The sequence below is a fragment of the Hydra vulgaris genome, chromosome 07, assembly GCF_038396675.1.
Source record: "Hydra vulgaris chromosome 07, alternate assembly HydraT2T_AEP".
Classification (NCBI taxonomy): Eukaryota; Metazoa; Cnidaria; class Hydrozoa; order Anthoathecata; family Hydridae; genus Hydra; species Hydra vulgaris.
In genome coordinates this window covers 36213314-36223184 of record NC_088926.1, presented here as the reverse complement: position 1 = coordinate 36223184, position 9871 = coordinate 36213314, and the positions used below count along the sequence as shown (strand labels likewise).

General features: G+C 27.8%; 1 long non-coding RNA gene across 1 annotated transcript; it reads left to right on the top strand.

Annotated features, from left to right (window-relative positions):
- The first annotated feature begins 3208 nt into the window (after positions 1 to 3208).
- LOC136082171 (uncharacterized) lies at positions 3209 to 4651 on the top strand. Its single transcript, XR_010639462.1, has 3 exons — positions 3209 to 3338; positions 4035 to 4200; positions 4375 to 4651. It is a non-coding gene; the product is annotated as an uncharacterized LOC136082171 (long non-coding RNA).
- Positions 4652 to 9871: the final 5220 nt, after the last annotated feature.

Here is a 9871-nt window from a genome sequence, read left to right as displayed (position 1 = left end):
ATTGGAGTCGGAGTCACAATTTTGTATAGCAACTCTGACTCCGAATCCGCCTAAAATGTCGCGACTCCGACTCCAACTCCACAGCCCTGGCTTCACTGATAGACCACATATTTAGAGATAAGACGAAGTTTTTTTCATTCTCCTAACGCATCTTGCAGGTTAAAAAGTTTATTTTAACACCTTAAATTGTAATGTATAAAAACTTCTAAATTAATACATAAAAGCTATTTAATCAAGAAGCTTTTTATCGACTCCAAAAAATGCTAAAAAGTTAATTAAAAACAAAATTTCAAAGTATGTTTATAAACTAAAATTTTTTAAAAAATCAACATGGTTTTCTTAGCCCTAAATCCTGCATTAATATTTTAATAGAATCATTTAATATTATTTTCTTTTCTCAAGCTTCTGTTCAACCAGCCAATATGCATATCAAAATGTGTTTTGATTTTGCCAATGCTTCGGACTCTTCGGACCACTCAATGTACTTATTATATTTTAATTTTAACCTAAGACAATAGAATTAAGTTAAAACAAAAATAGTGTGAAATAAACGATAAATTCGTCACGTTGACTTTATGAAAATTATTTGTAGAAAACAATGCGTAGTAAATATTTGTCTTAGTTTTATAAATATTTTATGGTTTTGGAGGGAATTTAAAGTTGTATATAGATTTATTAAGGCTCTGCCTAATTTTGTTTCACGCTTGTAGAAAAAGTTAAGCAGATTAGTTTAATTAGTTTACCATTATTGGAATTTCGACGTCTTTAAAGTGACTTGGTTCAAATATGTTAATTTATTTATTACTGCAATTTAGTAAATGTTATGTATTAATTTATCAACTCCTAGACACCTATACAGTAGCGTTCAAAAGTAACCGGCTTGTCCGGTTACTTTTGCATAACTTGATATAACTTTTGAATGAAAAGTCCAATTTCTTTCAAATTTTCACTGGGATGTCACAAAATTGATAACAATTCTAAAAACAAATGAATTTTTACTAAATATAAGCAATCTAATCTTAAAAGTTCATTTTATTGAAATATGCGCGTATTTGGGCAGAACTAAAATTCAGAAAAGTATCCGGGCAGAACTAAAATCCAGAAAAGTATCCGGGCAGAACTAAAATCCAGAAAAGTATCCGGGCAGAACCTAAAATAATAAAATTCCAACACTTTTGTTGGCTTTTATTTAATGTTTAAAAACGGTAAACAAAGCATAAAGTATTTTTGATTAAAAAGAAAATTGTTTTGAATAATTTTAAAAATGACAAAGCGAAAAAATACAATTTTAGCTGTCAAAGAAGGGGTATTGCGTGCAATGGAACAAGGCAGAATTACATGAGACATCAGTTTGATATAGGAAAATCAACAGTAGCAGATATATATAAAAGATAAAAGGAAAAGAATAACAATAGAATCTCTCTAAATTCAGGAAGGCCTCCAATGACATCTGAAAGACAAGATAAAATTTTAATTCGTGCCGCAAAAAATGATCCACGCAAAAATGCTGTCTTGTTAAAATGCTGAAATGAAAGAATTTTATAATGTAAAATGTAGTGTTAACACAACCAAGCCTCGTTTGAGGTCTGCAATTCTATTTGGAAGACGTCCTGCAAAGAAACCTTTTATTTCTATGAAGAATCGAAAAGCACGCTTGAGATTTGCTAATAAACATTTGAATTGGTCAAGAGAACAATGGTTGAAAGTACTTTTTAGTGATGAATCTAAGTTTACGTTATTTGGATCTGTTGGTATTAGATATGTTCGTCAATCAAAAGGCCATAGAAACAATCGTAGATACCAGCTACCAACAGTAAAGCACGGGAGTTGAAACGTTATGGTCTAGGGTTGCTTAAATAGAGATTGCGTCGGTCCTATCCATTCGATTAATGGCATAATGGACAAAAATATGTACAAAGATATTATTAAGAATGTTATGCTACCACATGCTAAAGACAAAATGCCTCGAGGATGGATACTTCAGCAAGATAATAACCCAAAGCACACTTCAACCCTTGTGAAAGACTTTTTCAAGATCAAAAAAATTCGATTCATGGAATGGCCTTCGCAAAGTCCTGACCTTAATCCTATTGAACATCTATGGGAACAATTCTGAAACAAAAATGGGAAAATTGTGAAGTTGGTGGACTCAATGCCTTGTCGCTGTCAAGCAGCAATCAATGCCAAGGGTTTCCCGAGGAAGTATTAAAGAAATTTACTTCAAATTACAAAATTTTTTATTTAAAAAATGTTAAAAAAAAAATCTACTTCAAGTATTTTTTTCTGCCCGGATACTTTTGCATGCGCATAATTCAATAAAATGAATTTTTAAGATTTTGCTTAGATTTAGTAAAAATTTATTTGTTTTTAGAATTGTAATCAGTTTTTTGACATTTCAGTGAAAATTGGAAAGAAATTGGACTTTTCATTCAAAAGTTATCTCAAGATATGCGTTTGTCCGGTTACTTTTGCACGCTACTGTATATTTATCATTTTACTATTCTAAAAAATATTTTTTTGAACAAAAATCAGATTAGCAAAATATTGTAACGAACTACCTGAGTTTCTTTACAGTAACTTCTTTTTAAAATACGGTTTTAATTTAATTTAATTTAAAAACTTTATTTTTTGTTGATGGTTACAATAGTTTAACAAGAATAAACTAATTAAAATCATCTCATTTAACAATTATAGACAATATACACTCACATGAAAATCGTTAAAAACAATAAATAATAAATAAACCGGTTGGTTTTTGCTTGGTGAAAAAATTTGAAAAAAACATTTTCTGAGCCGGTACTTTAATATAATTGCATACCCTGCTTGCTGTATGCAATACAAAAATATTTTTTTTAAATATATTTTAAACTTGTTCTACGAGCTCACGCATGGTATGCATGTTTTAAGATATTTCTATAATTCGTGTTCAATGATTTAAATACTTTTGAAATAATTTTACATTTGAAAGTTGTTAGTGTATAGCTATTTAAATAGTATAAAATAGATTTAAATAGATTGCAGTAAACATAAATGTTTAATAAAAATTATAATTACGAATAATTACGAATTAGCAATTGAAGTTTATAAGTGTAAATGCAAATCGTTTTTTTTTTCTAAGTTTTTTGTCTTTTTGTTCTTTACTAAATTTATTTAACTTATATATATATATATTTTTTGAATTGTTATATAGTATTAAAATGCTTTTAGTTTCACAAAATTTTTACAAAAAAACTGCAAAAGCTCATTTATTCAAAAAATATAGATAACTGTTCATCACGTTGCTCTGGTAATCGTTTTAATTGGCAAAATAGTTTGTTCAACAACTCGTCTCCCATAAGGTAAACATTACTTATTTTAATTTTATCGATGTTTATATACATATATATATATATATATATATATATATATATATATATATATATATATATATATATATATATATATATATATATATATATATATATATATATATATATATATATATATATATATATATATATATACTTATTTTTCTAAACCTGTACATTTAACAGAGCATGTTGATTGAAAATGGATGTAAGTTAGAGAGGATGTTTAAAAATGATTGCAAATTTTAAATCAGACTTCTGACATAACCACTATATATATATTGGGTATTTATATTTACTCATATATTTTTGAACATATTTTTTGCATATATTTAGTTATGGATATATGACGTAATATCTTAGTTAGATTAAAATAGTATGAGACTAATATTTAAAAAAAAAGTTATATAATTTTTGGGTTTGCCTGCTCACAAACTATGTTCAGGATTCACCAAATCGAAATACCTGAAAACTGCCTGCCCCTTTTCTTTAATAGATGATCTGGAACTGCCTCAAATATATAAGTATAATATATAGATAATAAATATTTCTTAAATTATATAAAATTATAATAAATAAAGTTAAAATGAAACAATATTATTAGTAGTATTTAATAGAACAATTATAATTTTAATAATATAATTATTGAGTATTTTTTACTTTCCGTATTTTTGCTTTCCGTTTCAGAATGAAAAAAATTGGAATATTTTTATTTATTTGCCTACTTATGGAGGTAACATCTATATGTCGTCCTACCACATATACCGCACGAAATTGTCAAAAGATGTGCAAACTTACAGCTGGTTGTTTTCAATTTACATGGAACAGTAAAAATCTTGCTTGTTTTCTTAAGGTAAAAAAAATCTTGTTTTTTCAAGGTAAAAAATAAAGTATTGTTAAATATATTTTTAAAATAATAAATATTTATCTAATATATATCGTTTTAAAAATCTGTTAATTCAGGCGTATCATACAAAAAAACAGTTTTCTTTTTTTCAAATATTAATCAATTTGTTTTAATTTTTAGGGAAGGGTTGGTGCTATAGGTAAACACAGAAAAGAAGCTTATTCAGGAACTCGCTTTGCACCAATAGAAAAAGGCATAGATTATTATGGAGGAGATTTAGAAGACTGTTGCTCGACTTGATAAAATAAAATAAAAAATGCAAAATTTTTCATATGACAACTTCTAGGAAAGAAAAAAACAAAATATGCACAACAAAACATTTTGGGTTTTGGTTAAGAAAACTTTTGTATTTTAATTTTATTTGTTATGAAAAAAAAAAAAACGCTTGACGCACTTATGCCAGTTTGCTTTTTTAAAGCACAATTTCTAAATTATACCAGTTTACACTTACGCAGTATAGGATTTATTTAATTTTAGACAGAAGGTTTTTAGTTATAGGAGTGGTTTTAATTATTTCTGCATCGCTGAAAAATAACTTATTAACTCATACAGAGTTTATAAGATAAATCATTTATGTTTTATGCTTTTTAATTCTCCTTATATAAAGCTACTGCTAATTTTGGGCTGCGATGATATTTTTCTGAGTGTTAAACTTTTGCACAGCTAAGCAAAATTTATAAACAAAAAAATATATAAATTTTTTAATGTAACATAATACAAATTTTTTGAAAAAAGGTTATAAGTAATTTATCTTGAAAATGATACCTTTTAAAAACAATACTAAACATAAAACAATAAACAATAATAAACAACAATAATTAACTAAATAATGCCAATGATTGGTAAGCGGAAAAATGATTTGTTAATTAAATTAATTAAAAAATTTTATAAACTGCACGTTAATATACACTAAATAAATTTAAGAAAATTTAAAAAAAGTTTTTTTGAGTTATTAAAGCTTAGTTATAAATTAATATATACTTATTCTTACCTAAAATAAGTATATCAGTTTTTTAATAAATATTGTTATATATTTATATATTTTTATATTCTTAATAAAAACATAATATTCAATGAAAATTTAATGTATTGAAAAAAAGCTGTCACAAAAGAGTAAACCAGTAATAGCTGGAATCTTAAAACCTTTTTTTTTCGAAGAGTTCTTTTTTTATTTTTGTAAAGTAAAAAGAAAGTTTTTACGTTTTTGTCCATAAGACATAAATCGCAATAAATTGCAGAAACTATTTTAAAGTAATTTTTATGACACAGCTTGTCATAATAGTTCAAAATACATAATAGTGAAGCTTGTAATTTTTACGACCAGCTTTCTTTTTACTTTATATAAAAATATATATATATATATATATAGATTTCTTTGAGCATACGTTTAGAAGAATCCTCCTATAGGAGGAATCTCCTATATGTAAAGCCTCTATTGGAGGATTCTACTATACGTAACCCTCCGTTAGGCGGATTCTCTTATACGTAAGGATTCAAGCATGCGTATAGATACGCATGCTTGAATCCTTAAAATACTACTATAAAAAGTAAGTTTGTAAGTTTTTGTGGTAAGTTATGGAATATGACGTTTAATAATTTTCGGAAACCTTTCCCACCCACCCTAAGCTTATTAAGACCCCCAGTTTATTAGTTTTTACTTGTTACTATTAAATAAAACCACCACTCAAAACTAAAATAAAAATCAGAAAAAATGTATATATCAGTCACTGATAAGAATAAAATCTCTCGTTGTATTTATTCTTATCAGTGACTGGTATAAACATTTAAATTTATTTAAAAAACTTATTAAATTTTTTAAAAAATACAAGGAAGAGATCTTTTTTTCGCGGTGATTTTTATTAAATTTTTTTACTTTTTATTTAACTTAAAGCGAGGGAAAACTTTTGATCTTATATTGTTTTGATTATTAGTGAAATTTAGCGTTGCGTAATTTATGGAGCATCTTTTATCAGACTTTAAAAATTTTTCTACCTTTAAAAAATCTTTTAAATTTGGAGTTGTCAAAAATTTAGGTTTTCGTTTATTTCTCACCAAAAAAACTGCATTTGCATAACAAGTATAAAACCTGTATAAGCATAACAAGTTCTATGGAATTAAAATGAAGCAACTGTTAAAAAAAATGTGCATTTGACCTGGGCCACACTAGAAATAAATTGTTTTATTCGTGTTCTGTCAAAAATTCCAAATCTTCTTTTTGTTAAGACCCCCGTTTATTAGATCTGGACTAAAACTAACACCCAGCTCCTTTAATTTCCCCTCCCACTGTATTAGGCACGCGAGAGTAACCATTTACTGACCTTATTTATGAATCAATGAAAAAATTAAAGATTTCTGAAATGTGATCACTCCATAAATTAATTTCACGGGTCTTTGTAAGCCTTTTTTTACATCGACTGTTTCTCTACTTGTTTTAAAAAATGGTAAAAAAAAATTGTTTTAAAATTTGCTCTTAAAGCAAACAGAAGGAAATTAATATTTATTTCAAAATTTATTTATTTCGAAAGAAAAAGTCTGAATATAAATACCTTTCTACTCAAAGAAAGAAAAATATATTTTTACTGCGTTATACGACTTACTTGATTGATCATCTTAACACATAACATAATTATCTCTAACATGGATGACATTTTGAACAGGTTTTTTTTTGAACTTTTAGACTATAATAAAATTTCAACTCTCTTATTAAGACTATATCTATTTACAAAGCAAAGAACAATAGTGGCGCTTATTTAAAGTACCCGGTTGAAAAGTGTTGAGTAGTTACTATCAACAACAAAAATTTATAAAATAATTTGTTTACTTACATAGCATATATAGACCACACGGGTTAAACCGCAGATCTTATATTTTTTTTGCAAAACTAAACTTAGTGTTCAGAGACAGCAGATACTTGTTTATTAATTATAGTATTTTTTTATGGCATTTCAGTTCTAACACAAATATAAATGCAGTTTTTTTCACGGTGTTCATTTAAACACAGTTTGACAATTTTGACCCTAACTCTCAAATTAAAGACTAAAAAACTGTCATTTCGTCCGGTAATCTAAAGACACTTAACGGCTCATTAGGCATAAAAATTAAAATCGGGTTACACCATCCGAGAGAGAAAATTTCAAGAGAAAAGTTTAAAATTATCACAACTTTTAAAACAGTGCAAGGACATAGAGTATTTAAAGGGCTTTCAGAAAAAAAAAGAATGGAGCAATTATCTTTTTATTTGGCTGGTTTATGGGGCTTCAAGTAAAGCTTCGGGAGGAGCCGTTTTTACTGTTTATAAATAAATTTTCAAAAATTCTTTTGGTCATTGGTAGTTTTTGTACCTATAATTGTATTTTTCCCTTGATAAAGTTTTAAGAATACCAAAAATAAGGGCAACCAAGTTAATCAAATCTGATTAAAATAAATTTTTACTGTTTCGAGACTTTTTAAAAAGGTATTTTTAACTAACACTTTTCAATAACAAAATCTTGCATCAACTCTCAACAAGTCATTTGGAGGTTGGTGGAATTAAACTTCAGAGATGAGTTTGCCAGAGTCAAAAAGAAGTTGGAGTCCTTCTTAACCACATTTATGATGCTTCAAAAAAAGAGTTTATTGCCTTGGTGTCTGAAGAAAGAGGAATTTTTAAATTAAAGCTTAAGCATCATTGACACAAGGGTATCCCACACACAAACTACATATCAAAAGACATCTACCCTCATTGGTTCCACATCTCTGGGTTCTGGTGTCAAATAGCAACTAATTCCGGCCATAGCCTAAAAATTTTCAGAAAACTATGAGAACCTCAAATCAATCTTTTCTCTTTTGGGGATTATCAGCTCACCATACTTCATTGCGTTTGACATCAAAGTTGCTGACATTCTATGTGTAATCCAGTCTCACTTCAGTTCACACCTCTGCTGCTGGTGTGACATCATTTCAGACAATTTGCAGTAAAAAAGAAGACCAAGAACAATCGATTCAATAAGAACTCAATTCCAGCTTACAATTTACATTCAAGTGAAAGCAAATACAGGCAAATTAGTTCTTGAATGTGATTCATGAGCCTTCCAATCAAGCAAAGAATGCTTCAAAATCTGTCTCGGAATTTATTCCTCCAATAGAACTCCACCTTTTGCTTGAATTGGAGAGCCATCTTTACAATGGTATTCAGAGAATCTAGGAAGGAGCCAGTAAATGGCCTTCAAGTTTGCATTTGAACATTCAACCCTACCGCGGTAAAGAGTTTGTTGGTAATGACTTCATGAAGCTTCTCAGCAATACAATACTTTTGAGTGAGGTTTTGACCAAACATCAAGTTGCTCCTGCTATGAATTTTGTAAAGACGTTCAAAAAATTTTGAAGTGTTGTTCAGTCATGCTTCGGAAACAATCTGTCCCTAGGTTTTGAGATTCACATTAATGCGTTTCAAGAATGCTACATGACTCTGCCGGTAACGGTGGCTCCAAAAGTTTACGTTGTTTTCAACCACATCAAAGATTTCATAAAAATTTACAACACTGCTTAGTCAATTTATTGATCAATTATTTGAGTCACATCATTCAGTCTTCATCTCCTACATGACAAAATAAAAAAATGGTTTGGACAACACCAACTATGGAAAGCAGTTGTTTGACTGTGTGTACATGTAAGTATCTTCAGATATTAAAGATATACTACACATGTAAGTATCTTCAGATTAAAGACTAAAAAATATTGACTAACATAAGTCAGTATTGTACACGTATAATAAACGTACATGAAAATGGTTGAAGCTTATGCCAAAGCGTATATAAAATTATTATAAAGTTATTATAAAGTTAAAGCACTTTTTATAATTAAATTACAATGGCTTATTAACATTAAAATTTGTAAGGAAACAAGTTTAAATTCTTATTGTTTCAAAAATTAAATGTTTGTAAAAAAGGAATTGCACCAAGTAATCTTGTAGCACTCTTTCGTGCATTTTACTGAAATGATTGATTGGCAAAAGTTTTTAGTTTAATGCGTAGATATTTTACTAGCGAAAGATGGAGAATCATATAGCCTATGACTTTTCTTGCTCCTGAAAATTTAATTCTAAGGAGAAATTTTTTTTTTTTCTTTATTTTGGCCAGCTATGTTGGTATTGCAAACAGTAAATTAGATTGAGTGGAGCGTATAGTTAAATATATGCATACAAAAATCCAGTGTGAAAAATAAATGCATATGACCAAGAAAATTGAGCACTTGAAATATATGAAAAAATATTTCAAACAGCTGGAAAGAAAAACCCCTTAAAAAAGCAACTTTTTATATAGTGCGAAAGGAAATTGGATTTTTGATATGAAATCAAAGGAGATGTAAACTTTTAATAATAAACAAATCTGTATAGTACAAAGATGTAAATCTCTATTTATAAACAAATCTGTATTAAAAATATCTGGGTATCTCAAAGTAAACAAAAATTATCTGGATATCTCGAAGTAAACAATAAGTTCTAAGAATTCGGCGTGATGTCGATTTTTTTTATAACTGTAAAATGTAACCCACTTATTGTTGATGAGAAAAATAAAATAAATTGATCCTTTTATTGGCGAGTTTTACTCTGTGAAAACGTTTGATTGGTGCAGAATTT